We start from the raw sequence: 12,827 nt of genomic DNA, 5'->3' as shown, positions 1-12,827 counted from the left end.
CCCCCCACTGCCTCTCACAGAATCTCATGTCTCTTGAGGCCACACCCCCCCAAGGGTAAACCACCCTCCCTTCCTCTCTGCGCTGGTCTCTGCGCCCTGAGGTCCCTCTGCTCGCAGAAGGCTCCCCCTCCGCACACGCTGAGCCATCTCCTCATCCAGTCTCTGAGGCCAAGGCTTTGGACATCCCACAGTTTGCGGGCAAATGCATCCAGCGTCCTTCCCTGGACTCCATGGCCTCTTCTCCTGCGCCTCCACACCCGGGTCACACAACAGCTGCACCCCCCCTTGGAACCTCAAGTCCAGCCCTGCCCCTCCCCCCCCCGCCCCTGCAGCACAAGCTCCGTTCCCCATTCACCTGACCAAGCAGCTTCTCTGTCACGAATCTGAAGCTGCCGGCGTGGCCACCTTCTTCTCACGATCTCTGGCCCCTACCCTCCACCCGGCTCCCCTGCCCAGGCCCTGAGTCTTTGGGGAACCCAAGCCTGGACAGATGTGGTCCCTCCCCTCCCTGCGTGGCCCACAGAAAAGGAAGGGCTTGGGCAGTCGGCTTGAGCTCATTCCAAGGACACCATAGAAGGAGAGCAGGACCAACCGCCCAGAGGCTGCTGACGCCGGCCCAGCTTGGCTGGACCAACCCCCCCCACCCCCGCCCCCGGCACAGAGAACCACCTACGTGAGGGCGCTGGAGAGCCAGGGGGGCGGACGGCAGGTGCACAGGACTCACAGGAAGCACAGTGCTGGGGGGTGCTCGCGGTGGCAGCCGGTTTGTCACAAGGCACTTAGGGGGCACGCGGGGCAGTGCTCAGCACCGCTAGCCACCAGGGGCCCCTCAGTGAGGCCGCGGGACATGCCCGTGCCCAAACGGGAAGCCCCACGGCACCCGCACAGGTGGGACCTGGCGCCGCGCTGGGGAAGGCACCCATGCCTTGGGAGGTAAAACATACCCTGGTCACGTGACCCAGCCATTTCCACTGGGAGGGATCATCCGGGGGAGGGGAGACGTGTGTCCCCAAAGGGACCTTCCTCACGTGTTCGTGGCAGCGAGAGCCACATTACCAAAGAGCCTGTGACAACCCCAACGTCCACCAGCTGGAGTGGACGTGCCATGTGCAGAATCCTCACCCCACTGGACAGCGTGTAGGGGGGAGTCCCTGTTCCAAGGGACAGACGGCAGCAAGCAGGAAGGGCGCCCGCTGTGCCATCTCACCTGCACGAAGCTCCAGAGCAGGCGGGCTAACGTCCAGGGGAAAAATCAGACATTTGCCCCTGCCGGGGGAAATGACAATCAGGGGGTCCAAGAGGACTTTTGGGGGGTGGTGGATAGTTCCTGGGTTTTACAGGGTGGCATGCTACGTAGCCGTCAAGATGTATCAAACTTTACTGTGCATTTTGATGTATGTACATTAAAAAAACCGATAAAACAGTGAAGGGCAGGAACAGACAGAGCTGTGGATGGGGCCAGAAGAGCGGGGAGCGAGCAGCTGCTGAAACCGCGACGGATGCAGGGAGCTGATTGTGCTCTGGAAACTCGCATGTTTGAAACTTTCCATAATAAAATGCTTGGAGACACCCTTCTGCATCAGACTGGCACAGCCTGGTCACATCCTCATGGGTGAGGCTGCAGGGCCTGTGCCCGGCCGGCGCGGAGCGGGCGCCCGTCCGTTTGGGCCCTAACAGTGCCTGTGGGCGGCGGGATCAGCTCCCTCAGCTCCCGCAAGCGCCGCTCACGAAGTACACGTGCGGGCGGCAGTGCGAACCCTCCCTCTGGGTGCCAGGGACATGATCAGCACAAGAACACGCATGTGCGTAGTTAGAAAATATTCTTGGAAGGATACTAAAGAAATAAAAGGTGGCATGTGGGTCATTCGTGGGGAGGGAACTTGGTTCCTGCCTGGGGGGGGGGTGGGGAGACCTGGTTTTACTTTGAATCATGTTATGGGTCATTGGTCACCAACATACATGAATTAGGTTAAACTCAAAACCCTGTCCTTTACCCCTCACCTTTCGGCAAGACTTCTCATACGACTGCTTACGTCTTTGTCTTTTTACTTCCCTTATTCCCTCAGTGTCGTGTTTTTACCTTGATTCTGTCATTAAAAGACACATACTGGAGCTGCTTCCCCTGGCGTGTGCCCCCAACGCACCCCATCCGCCCCTGCCTTTGGGCTCCCACGACTACTCGTTGCTCGGCTGTTCTCCAGTGTTTCTGTAAATACGGATATTAATTCTCCCGTGTCCCCCACGGAGGTGTCACACCACAGAAGCTGCTCTGAATGTTGCTGTTTTCCCTCTTAAAGACAGATGGCAGAGATCCTTCCACACCCGCGCATAAACGGCCCCGAGGCTGTAACCTCCAAACGGCCGCACCCGTGGCGGGGTGGGGTTGTGTCATCATCGCCTGGTCCCCTGGAGCAGACACTGGGCGGTTTCCAGAGTTCTGCTGGTACCCGCAACGCTTAGCAGATAACCTTGATCGTGGAACCGTTGGGCCTACCTTCTCGGGGGGCAGAAGTACTTGCGATGCTGAGAGCGCCCAAGCACCCCCACGGTGGAGGTCCGTGTCGTTTCCCCGGCACCTGCTCCTTACTTGCCAAGCACGGCATGTGACCGCGCTGTGGGATTCTTCAACATCCAGTAGGTGAGGAACCGTATCTCTGGATGACTCTCATGTGCCTTTCTCTTGTGACGGGTGACCCTGCGCTCATGGGTCTTTTGTATTTCGTCCGGCTTGACTGTTGGCTTGTGTCTTTTGTCCATTTTCCCATTGGGCATTTCCACTCTGATGTGAAGGGATTCACCAATATTTTTGGTACATTTTTATGGTTTAACTTTGTTTACATTCAGCTCTTTGATTCTTTTGAACTGGTATGTGGCCAAGGGGTGGCTCGAACTTTCCCATTATTCAGATGCGCAACGCCATCTGTGCACTCTGTCCAGCTTCGCTGACCAGCGTGACCACGCACCAACTCCCCCTTGTGCCGTGGCTTGTGACCTCTGCCCTCCGCTGCCCTCCCCTCGTTCTCCTGCGGCCATGACACATTGTGATCTCTGGTGGGGCTGGCCGCTCCCTTCTCTTCTTTTTCAGAGTCTTCTTGACTATTTTTGCTTGTTCATTTTCCACGTGGACTCCAGACTCAGCTCATCCAGCTCAGGGGGAAAGCTATTTACCCTGCAATCCACTCCAGTGCGACTCCCCCCAAACCGCTCATGACATCAGCAGCCTCCAGGCTGCTTTCACGCCGGGGGCCGAGGGCCTCCATCTCCCCACTCCCTGCTGCAAATACTCCTCTCCCAGCTTCCTATATCCCAGCTCTACACACAGGGCACCACTCAGCCTCCGCCGCGCTCCCTTCTCTGTCACTGCCGTTCCTTAGGGAGTCTCACCCTTTCCGTTGTGACAAATGCCCTCTCTCTCTTTTTTAAACATTTATTTTAGAGAGAGTGTGTGCAAGCAAACATGGGGAGGGGCAGAGGGAGAGAGAATCCTATAGCGGCCTCCTCACTGAGGGTGAAGCCCAACGTGGGGCTCGATCCCAGGACCCTGAGATCATGGCCTCAGCTGAAACCAAGTGTCAGCCGCTCCACGGACTGAGTCACCCAGGCGCCCCTACCCAGATGCCTTCTCTTGCCCATGACACCTGCACACTCTCCTGAGTGCCTTCCAGGAGCACAAAAGGAAATCTGGATCTGCCCCACAAACCAGTTCTCTCCCAGCTGCTCCCCTTCCAGCAACCAAGAGCCCCAGTGAGCTTGTCGTTGGAGCTGGGAGCCTGGGTGTTCCTTCTTTGACCTTACTCCCCAAGTTCCACAGAAAGGTCTGGGCCTTCTGTCCGCAGATCTGGGGCCTCTCCACCTCCACTGCCAACACCCTGGTCCAAGTCACAGTCACCGTCCACACAACTACTGCCGGTCTGCCAAGGCATCCATCAGACACTATCAGCTCCTCGCCCCGCTTGTAAGGACATCCAGTCCCATCTTCCCTGGTAGATGCTGCCCCTGCCTTCCCCGACCCCACCTCCCAGCACCTGTCCTGAGCCTTTCCTCTCTAAGGTTTGGAGTCACCAGCCTTGGCCCAGGTCTGAGAGCGTGCTGCTTGCTTTCTTGCCGGGCCTGGTCGACCTCCACTGGAAGGGGCTGGGGCCAAGGGCCTGTAGGACTGGGGGTCTGGGGACTGGGGGTTGGGGCGAGAACCCAGAGGACTGGGGGTGTGGGGTCTGGGGCCAGAGGACTGGGGGTCCGAGCATTGGGGGTGTGGGGGCAGGAGGACTGGGGTGAGGTCTGGGGGTTCGGGGTGTGGGGTCCGGGGCCGGAGGACTGGGGTGAGGTCCGGCAGTTCGGGGTGTGGGGTCCGGGGCCGGAGGACTGGGGTGAGGTCCGGCAGTTCGGGGTGTGGGGTCCGGGGCCGGAGGACTGGGGTGAGGTCCGGCGGTTCGGGGTGTGGGGTCGGGGCCGGAGGACTGGGGTGAGGTCCGGCGGTTCGGGGTGTGGGGTCCGGGGCCGGAGGACTGGGGGTCCGGGCACTCGGGGGTGGGGGCCGGAGGACGGGGGTGAAGTCCGGGGATTGGGGGTGTGGGGTCCGGGGCCGGAGGGCGGGGGTGAGGTCCGGCGGTTCGGGGTGTGGGGTCCGGGGCCGGAGGACTGGGGGTCCGGGCACTCGGGGGTCGGGGCCGGAGGACTGGGGTGAGGTCCGGCAGTTCGGGGTGTGGGGTCCGGGGCCGGAGGACTGGGGGTCCGGGCACTCGGGGGTGGGGGCCGGAGGACGGGGGTGAAGTCCGGGGATTGGGGGTGTGGGGTCCGGGGCCGGAGGGCGGGGGTGAGGTCCGGCGGTTCGGGGTGTGGGGTCGGGGCCGGAGGACTGGGGTGAAGTCCGGGGGTTCGGGGTGTGGGGTCCGGGGCCGGAGGACTGGGGGTCCGGGCACTTGGGGGTGGGGGCCGGAGGACGGGGGTGAGGTCCGGCGGTTCGGGATGTGGGGTCCGGGGCCGGAGGACTGGGGGTCCGGGCACTCGGGGGTGGGGGCCGGAGGACTGGGGTGAGGTCCGGGGATTGGGGGTGTGGGGTCCGGGGCCGGAGGGCGGGGGTGAGGTCCGGCGGTTCGGGGTGTGGGGTCCGGGGCCCAAGAAGCCGAGAGCCCCGCTCCTTCTCGCCCCTCCTCATTCTATTACGACCTGTCGCTGGTCTTTGACGCCACCCAGGGAGGTTCTCGAGGGGACAACTCGCCCCGCCCCGCCCACCCCGAGCTGACGCGTAGCGAGGAAAGGCGGGCAGTCGGAGGAAACGGCCGGCACGTCCGCTGCAGGAGCTCGGGAAGCAGCCCCGTGCGAGGCGAGCACCCGGCCCTCGGCCCGCGCCCGCAGCCACCCGGAAGTGCGGGCCCGGCCGCGCATGCTCGCCCCGCCTCCCGCGCGCTCCCGCGTCACGTGGGACGGCGTGCGGCCGCTCCCGGAAGTCTCCCGGGAAGCACGAGCCCGGGGCCGCGGGTTGTGCCCGGCCGCGCTCCGCCGTCGGGTCGCGCGTGGACTCGGGTGAAGTCTGTCGGTCCGCCGCCGTGGGCGCTCGCGGGGGACGCACCGCGCGTGGCTCCTCGGCGGGCCGGGCACGCCGGGCGCTTTGGGCGAGCGGTGCCGGACGGTGACTCGGCGCCGACTTACCTGCGGGGCTCGCCTGTGCGCCTGGCGGCCGGACGGTGGGCGGTCCGCGGACCCCGCCCTGCCCTTGTCGGCCGGGCGGCCGCCGCGCCCGGTCAGCCGGAGCACGGAATCCTTTCCGGGGCCGGAGGGGGACGAAGGAGAATTCCCACCCCGCCGGCAAGGGCTGGGGTCCACGTGCTCTGCCGCGCTGGGGGGCCAGAGTGCGGTGGTGTCGTCGCCGGACAGCTGGGTTTGCTCCAGATCTGGGAGTCCTGCCTTCCTCCGTGAACAGTGGAGCGAACCCCGTCCTCACCCCGCCTCTGCCTCCGGGAGGGCCCCTGAGCCGCTCCCTTCTTCCCTCCAAACCGGTCTAAAAAGCAAGCTTAATTTACTTCCTAAACTTACTGAAGTGAGTTTAAGCAAATGCCACTAGTTTGCTGAAAAGCCTTTTTAAGCTACTTGGTTGGATGATGGTTGGATAAATGGATCGCTGCTATATCAGTTGTCGTCCTCTTTGCTCCGAGTAGTAGAAATGCAAGTGTGGGCATTTGAGCCCACAGGAGCTTGTTTTTCCTCCCATAACAGGAAGCCTGGAAGCGGGAAGATTTCTGTTAGTTCAGCAGCCCAGGGGTGTGAGCCAGCGTCTCTGTAACCAGGAGGGGCTTTCCCCTCCTGGTCACAGAGGGTTGCCATAGCTCCAGATGTTACATCTGGGGCCCCCCTGGAGGAACATACATCCGTGTTCCAGGCTGGACAAAGGTGGAAAAGGGTAGTGACAGAGATGTCTCTTTTATCATGGAAACAAAATGCCCAGATGCTCCCCAGTCGGCCTCTGGCTACATCTCACTGGCTGGAACTATGTCCCAAGACCAACTCTGCTGCAGCACAGCTGGGGAGTGGGCACTGAGCTTTGCTGGTGTTTATAGTGAAAGAGAAGAGAACAGGGCTAACGGCTGGGGTGGACATCTGTCACTGTCGCTGTCCAGCGTCTTTGATGGTTCCCACGTTGTGAATCCCGTCTTCCCACTCAGAATTCAGAGGGACCACCCAGGCCTGTGTCCCTTACCATGTCTGAAGTGGCCTGTAAGGGGGCTGCCACACCAGGACACCAGTGGGCTGCTGGGACAACGCTTTGCTGAATCTGGTCTTGGCAAAGGCAGCGTATTTCTGGGGCTGGAGATGGTGGAGTTAGCTTCCTGCTGCTGCAGAAATAGGGCATTTCTGGGCTTGGTGGAGGCAGCAGATCCCTTACCCAGACCAGCTCAGGTAGGGGGTCTGGGCACCGTTCCTGGAAGCTTAGCCCAGTCCTCAAGCCATCTTACAGCTCCTTAGAAATCCACATTTGCTTAACAAGTGGATTCTTTTGTCTGCAACTGTATGGATTGGATTGTGTCCCCTCAAACGTTACCTTGAAGTCCTAATCCCCAGTACCTGTGACTGTGACCTTTGTTGGAAATAGGGTCTTTACAGATACAATCAAGTAAGAAAGAGGTATTAGGATGGGCCTTAATCCAACATGACTGGTGTCCTTATAAGAGGGACATTTGGATGCAGACACATGAAGGGAGAGGCCTTGTGACAGCCAGGCAGAGATTGAAGGGGTGCAGCTGTGAGCCCAGGAGGGCCCGGACTGACAGCCACACCAGAAGCGAGGAGGGCGGCGGGGGAGTTTCCCGTCCCGGGGTCTCCCGAGGGAGCACAGCCCTGCCGACACCTTGATTCCAGATCTGGCCTCCAGAATGTGAGAGAATAAACTTCCATTGTTTTAAGCCCCCAGTTTGTGGTCTTTTGTTCCAGCAACCCAGAACCCCAGCCGCTGCCCCAAACCACAGTGCTGGGGTGAGTGGGAAGGGGGGTGGATGGACGTGTAACCAAATTCCAGGCGGTGGGGTTTGCTTAGTGATGAGGCTCCCCACATCCTTAAGAGAGACGAGCAGCTGACTCAGACTCTCCCTGTGCTTTCCAAGAAGCAACAGAGCTACCAACCTTGGCAGCTGCCCTCCCCCACACCCACCCAGCTGCCCTGCCTACCTGTGCAGAGGAGCAGGGAGGAGGGGAGACCTTGGCCCCATGGGGGCACCGTGTTCATGGTGAGATGAGTGATTTTCACCCCCCATGGCCCCTGAAGCCAAACCTTGGTTCTTATGCTCAGGCTGGGGTGGGCACTGCTCCTGGGAGGGTGGGCCACAGCTCCCTCAACCAGGCCCTGCTGGTAAAATCGAGCACTTTAAAGTTCCCAAATGAGGGCTCCTGGGGGGAGGGTTTGGTCCATTTGGAAAGCTGTGCGAACTGGGACAGCCAGGGCCTGGCCGGCTGGGTCCCAAGCCATCCTCAGGTCGCCCGGTGGTGAGCCCTGTACTCTTGCTCTGTGACAACATGGAACCAGGAGTCTGCATGGGGCGGCCCCCTTCCTCCTGGAGTTCGGGGGTGCTGTCCATCCCGGGATGTTCTCAGCATCCAGGGCTCTCTGCGTGTGTGGGGGGGGGCGTTTCTAGGCATCCCCTCAGCCTGGAGGGGCACTCAGCATTTGGGGACCCACTCAGCATCCCGAGGGCACTCAGCATCGGCGGGGCTCTCCACATCTGGGGTGGTGGTGAGGGGTTCTCAGCATCCTCCCAGCCTGGAGGGGCTCTCAGCATCCGGGGGAGTCTCTCAGCATCCAGGGCTCTCCGCATCGGGGGTGGGGGTGGGGGGTTCTCAGCGTCCCGGGGACCCTCTCAGGGGGCCTCCGGGCCTCGTCCCCGCGACCAGCGCGCCATCTGGCGGCCCCGAGCCGCAAAGCACCCCGCGCGGGACCTACCTCTCTTAGGGACGCGCTGGGGGCTCCTCCGAGCAAATCCGCTCCGCACCCCGATCGTGGAGCTGAGGGAAAGCGCCGCCCTTTGATTGCAGCTGGCGCGGGTGGAATCCGGGCTCCCGCCCGGCGCGGGGACGGAGAGCGGGCACCTGGGGGGACCCCGCCCCTGCGCGTGGACCAGGGGGTGTGTGGGACGGGGTGGGGGGAGCGGGGCTGGTCGCGGGGGCTCCCAGGAGAAAGGGGGAAGCTTGGGGGCTTTAGGCGGCGCTTAGGAAGGTGGCTCTGTGTGCAGAGAGGAGAAAGGGGGGCGGCTGCCCTGGTCCGGGGCGAGGACGAGGCTTGGACTCCCCCGCCCTCCCCCCCCCGCCCCCGCCAAGTAAGCGGTCAAGGCCTTGGTGGGTCCGGGTGTGGAGGGACGGGCGGCGAAGCAGGTGGCCAGGGCCGGATCTGAGGGACACGGACGGTCGCGGGGGGCGGGGGAGGCACCGGGGCGGTGACCTGGGCTCTGGCACCGGCCTTGGGGGAATAGAGAGACCTGGTGGGGCCTGGGATTTGGGAGGGGCCAGCACAGGCCTGTGTTGAGGCCGCGGGGGTGGCTGCCCCCCCCGGAGCTCGGGAGGGTGGGTGGCAGGGGGGCGCCAGTGCGAGCGAGCGGAGGAGCTGCCTGGAGCGGCGGCCTCGGTCTCTGCGGGGGCGGGGCGATGGCAGGCCAAGTTCGGATGGGGACCCGCCAGGGGTCTCTGGGCGGCTTGGGGGCAGCAGGAAGGGAGGGCAGGAGCTGGAGGGGCTCCGGTACCCCTGGGACTGCGAGGGTCACCCAGCCTACCCTCTGCCCCTCCCTCGGGTCCATCTGCTGCATTGTTCCTCAAAGCTGCTCCATTTGGGGGTCTCTGCAGCGGGACTCTCCACCGGAAGCCAGCCTACACGTGCCCAAGACGCTGCCTAGGGGTGCCCTCGGGAGCCCTCCGGGGAAAACTGCCTGCGTCCTGGGGCGGGGGGGGGGGGTGACCCGGCGAGCTGGCCGGCTGGCCGGCTGCAGAGGGCCAGGTAACAGCAGGCTCACCGGCCCCTTCCCTGGGCCCTGGCGGGGGAGAGCTGGGGACCTGGAGGTGGCCGGTTAGGAGAGGGAGGACGGGCCAGGGGAGAGAGGTAGCCACCAAGGCCTCAGGGGCCGCAGAACAGGAGGCAGCTCCCAGGAGCCATTTACACATCCTGATACAGTCTACCTCCTGCTCCATCCCTTCACCTGCCCGGTCCTGGGGTCCCCCCTGGCCTCGGCTGCACCAGGGTAAAGTGTTTATATTTGTTTAAACAATTATTTAAGCTTATTTCCGGTGTGTGTGTGTGTGTGTGTGTGTGTTTAAGATTTTATTTATCCATTTGTCAGAGGGAGATGGAGGGAAGGAGCGAGCAGGGGGAGCAGCAGAGGGGGAGGGAGAAGCAGGCTCCCCGCCGAGCAGGGAGCCCGATGCGGGACTCGATCCCAGGACCCCGAGATCATGACCGGCGCCGAAGGCAGACGCTTCACCCACTGAGCCACCCAGGCGCCCCCATGTGCGTGTTTTAAACTTAGACGGATGGCAATGTGTTAGAAATCGTGCCGATTCTTTATCTCCCGTGTTTCCCTTGAGGTGTGACTTCGACACCGCACGGAGCCCAGATCCGAGGCGGACAGCTAGATAACGTGTCCGTGCGTAGGCGCCCCTGCAAACACCCGAGTTCCGGAGCCCGGGCGCACGCCCTTGTGCGCATGCAGTCGGTACAGCCCCCCGGCGCTCGCCAGTGCTGCCTGGCTCTGAGCTTCATGTGCGGGCACTCAGGCAATACGCCCTCTTCTCACCCAGCCTTTTTCACTTGGTCAGCTGTCCATGAGATTCATCCGTGTGTTGCACGGAGCCACAGTTCTCTTGCTGCTCGGCAGCCTTCCATGAGGGACTGCCCGCTCTCCTGGGGGTTGTTTCCAGTTTGGGGTGATCAGCAGTGAAACCACTCTGATTGCTTTGTCTGTTTTTTGGTGGATATAAGCACGCTGATTGTATTTTTCTTTCACTTTTTATTGAAGTATAATTTATATCTAAGGAAGGCACAGGTCGTTGATACATTTTGAGGTAATTTTGAAAGATATCTGTGAGGTACTGGGTTTTATTTATTTATTTATTTATTTATTTATTTATTTATTTAAGAGTTCCTTTATTTATTTGACAGAGAGAGAGAGAAGGAGCACAGGCAGGGGGAGAGGGAGACGAAGAAGCAGGCTCCCGGCTGAGCAGGGAGCCCAACTCAGGGCTCCATCCCAGGACCCTGAGATCATGACCTGAGCCGAAACCAAGAGTCTGCTCACTGAGCCACCCAGGCGCCCATGTACGAGATTGTTTATATGCAAAGCCTGTAATTCCACAGAACTTAAAAAATGGAGATATAATTCACATACCATAAAATCCAGCCCTTTAAAGGGTACAGTTCAGTGGTTTTTAGCGTCCACAGAGTTGAGCCAACATCACCCATCACCATGATCTAACTTCAGAACCTTTCATCATCCCTGAGAGAAACTGAGTCCTCACGCGCAGTCCCTCCCCCTCCCCACTGGAGAGACCCCCATGTTGTTTATCCCTTCATCTGTCGATGGGCATTTGGGTTGCTTCTCTTCGGGGCTATATTGTGAATGGCTGCGAACACACATGTACATATTTTGTGTGGACATATGTTTTTCATTCTCTTGGTTACAGATCCAGAAGCTGAATTTCTGGATCATATGGTAGCTCTCCGTTTAAATCGTTGAGGAAGTCTTAAACTGGTTCCAACATGCCTGCGCCACGTTCATCCCCAGCAGTAACGTACGAGGGGTCGGGCGTCTCCACGCCCTCGCCAACACTTGTTACTGGGTGTCTTTTGGGTGACAGCCATTCCAGTAGGAGCGAAATGGTATCGCTCGTGGTTTTAATTTGCATTTCCCTAACGACTGAATATATCGAGCATCTCACCCTGTGCATATTGGCCATTTGTATGTTTCGTTCATGTCCTTCACCCATGTTTTAATTAGGCTATCTGTCTTTTGCCTATTATCCATTTGTAAGAGTTCTTCATATAGTCTGGTTGTCAGATGCTTATCAGATGTGAGGGTTTGCAAATAATGTCTCCCATTTTGTGGGTTGTCTTTTCATTTTCTTGATTGTGTTCCTTGAAGCATAAATGTTTTAATTTTATGGAAGGCAAATTTACCTATTTCTGTTGTTGCTCATGCTCTTGGCATCATGGTGACGCTTGCTTTTGTGTTTTCTTTTTGAGTTTTATGGCTCGGGCCCTTATGTTTAGATCTTTGATTTTTTTTTTTTTTTTTTTTTAAGAGAGAGAGAAACAGAGCGGTCGGGGAGGGGCACAGGGCGAGGGAGAATCCCAAGCAGGCTCCACGCCCGGCACAGAGCCCGACGTGGGGCTCAATCTCACGACCCTGAGATTATGACCTGAGCTGAAATCAAGAGTTGCACCCTCAACGGACTGCACCACACAGACACCCCTTTGATACATTTTGAGGTAATTTTGTGCATGTCGTGAGGCAGTGGTTCAACTTCATTCCTTTGGGTGTAGAAATCAGTTGCCCCAGCAGCACTCACTAAGGACTGTTCTTTCCCCGCTGCACTGTCTTGGTGCTCTTGCTGGAAATCAGTTCGGCATAAATGTCTGGGTTTATTTCTGGACTCTCCGTTCTGCTTCCACGATCTGGAATGTATTGTCCCACCAGTGCCACACTGTCTGAATTACTGTGGCTTTGTATACATTTTGAAATCAGGAAGTGCGAGTTCCCTAACTTTTTCTTTTTAGAGATTGTTTTGGTTATTTTGGGTCTTTTGCATTTCCATGAGAATTTCAGGATCAGCTTGATGATTTATCCACATCTTCATCAATATTTGTGGTTTTCCATTTTTAAATCATGGCCAGACTTGTGGGTGCATAGTGATGACTCATTGCGGTTTGACGTGCATTTCCCTAGTGACTAATGATGGTGAGCATATTTCCATGTGCTCGTTGGCCACCTGTATGTCTTCTTTGGAGAAATGTTTTTTCTTTGTTTTTTTTTTAAGTAGGCTCCATGCCCAGTGTGGAACCCAACGTGGGGCTTGAACTCACAACTCTGAGCTCAAGACCTGAGCTGAGATCAAGAGTTAGGTGCTCAACCAACTGAGCCACCCAGGCGCCCTTCTTTTGCTTATTTTTTAGTTGAGTTGTTTGTTTTGTTGCTTCTGTTGAGTTGTAGAAGTTCTTTATGTACTCTGCATATTAATCCCTTGTCTGATGTATGATTCACAAATACTTTGTCCCAGTCTGTGGGTTGCCTCGTCCTTTGATTCAGAAAGTTTTCTAATTTTGATGAAGTCCAATTTGTATTTTTTCTTTTGTTTCCTGT

Source organism: Eumetopias jubatus, unplaced genomic scaffold (genome assembly GCF_037043125.1).
Source record: "Eumetopias jubatus isolate StellerSeaLion01/CBP00866 unplaced genomic scaffold, mEumJub1_p1.0 scaffold_7, whole genome shotgun sequence".
NCBI lineage: Eukaryota > Metazoa > Chordata > Mammalia > Carnivora > Otariidae > Eumetopias > Eumetopias jubatus.
Note: the sequence above shows the minus strand (reverse complement) of the source record.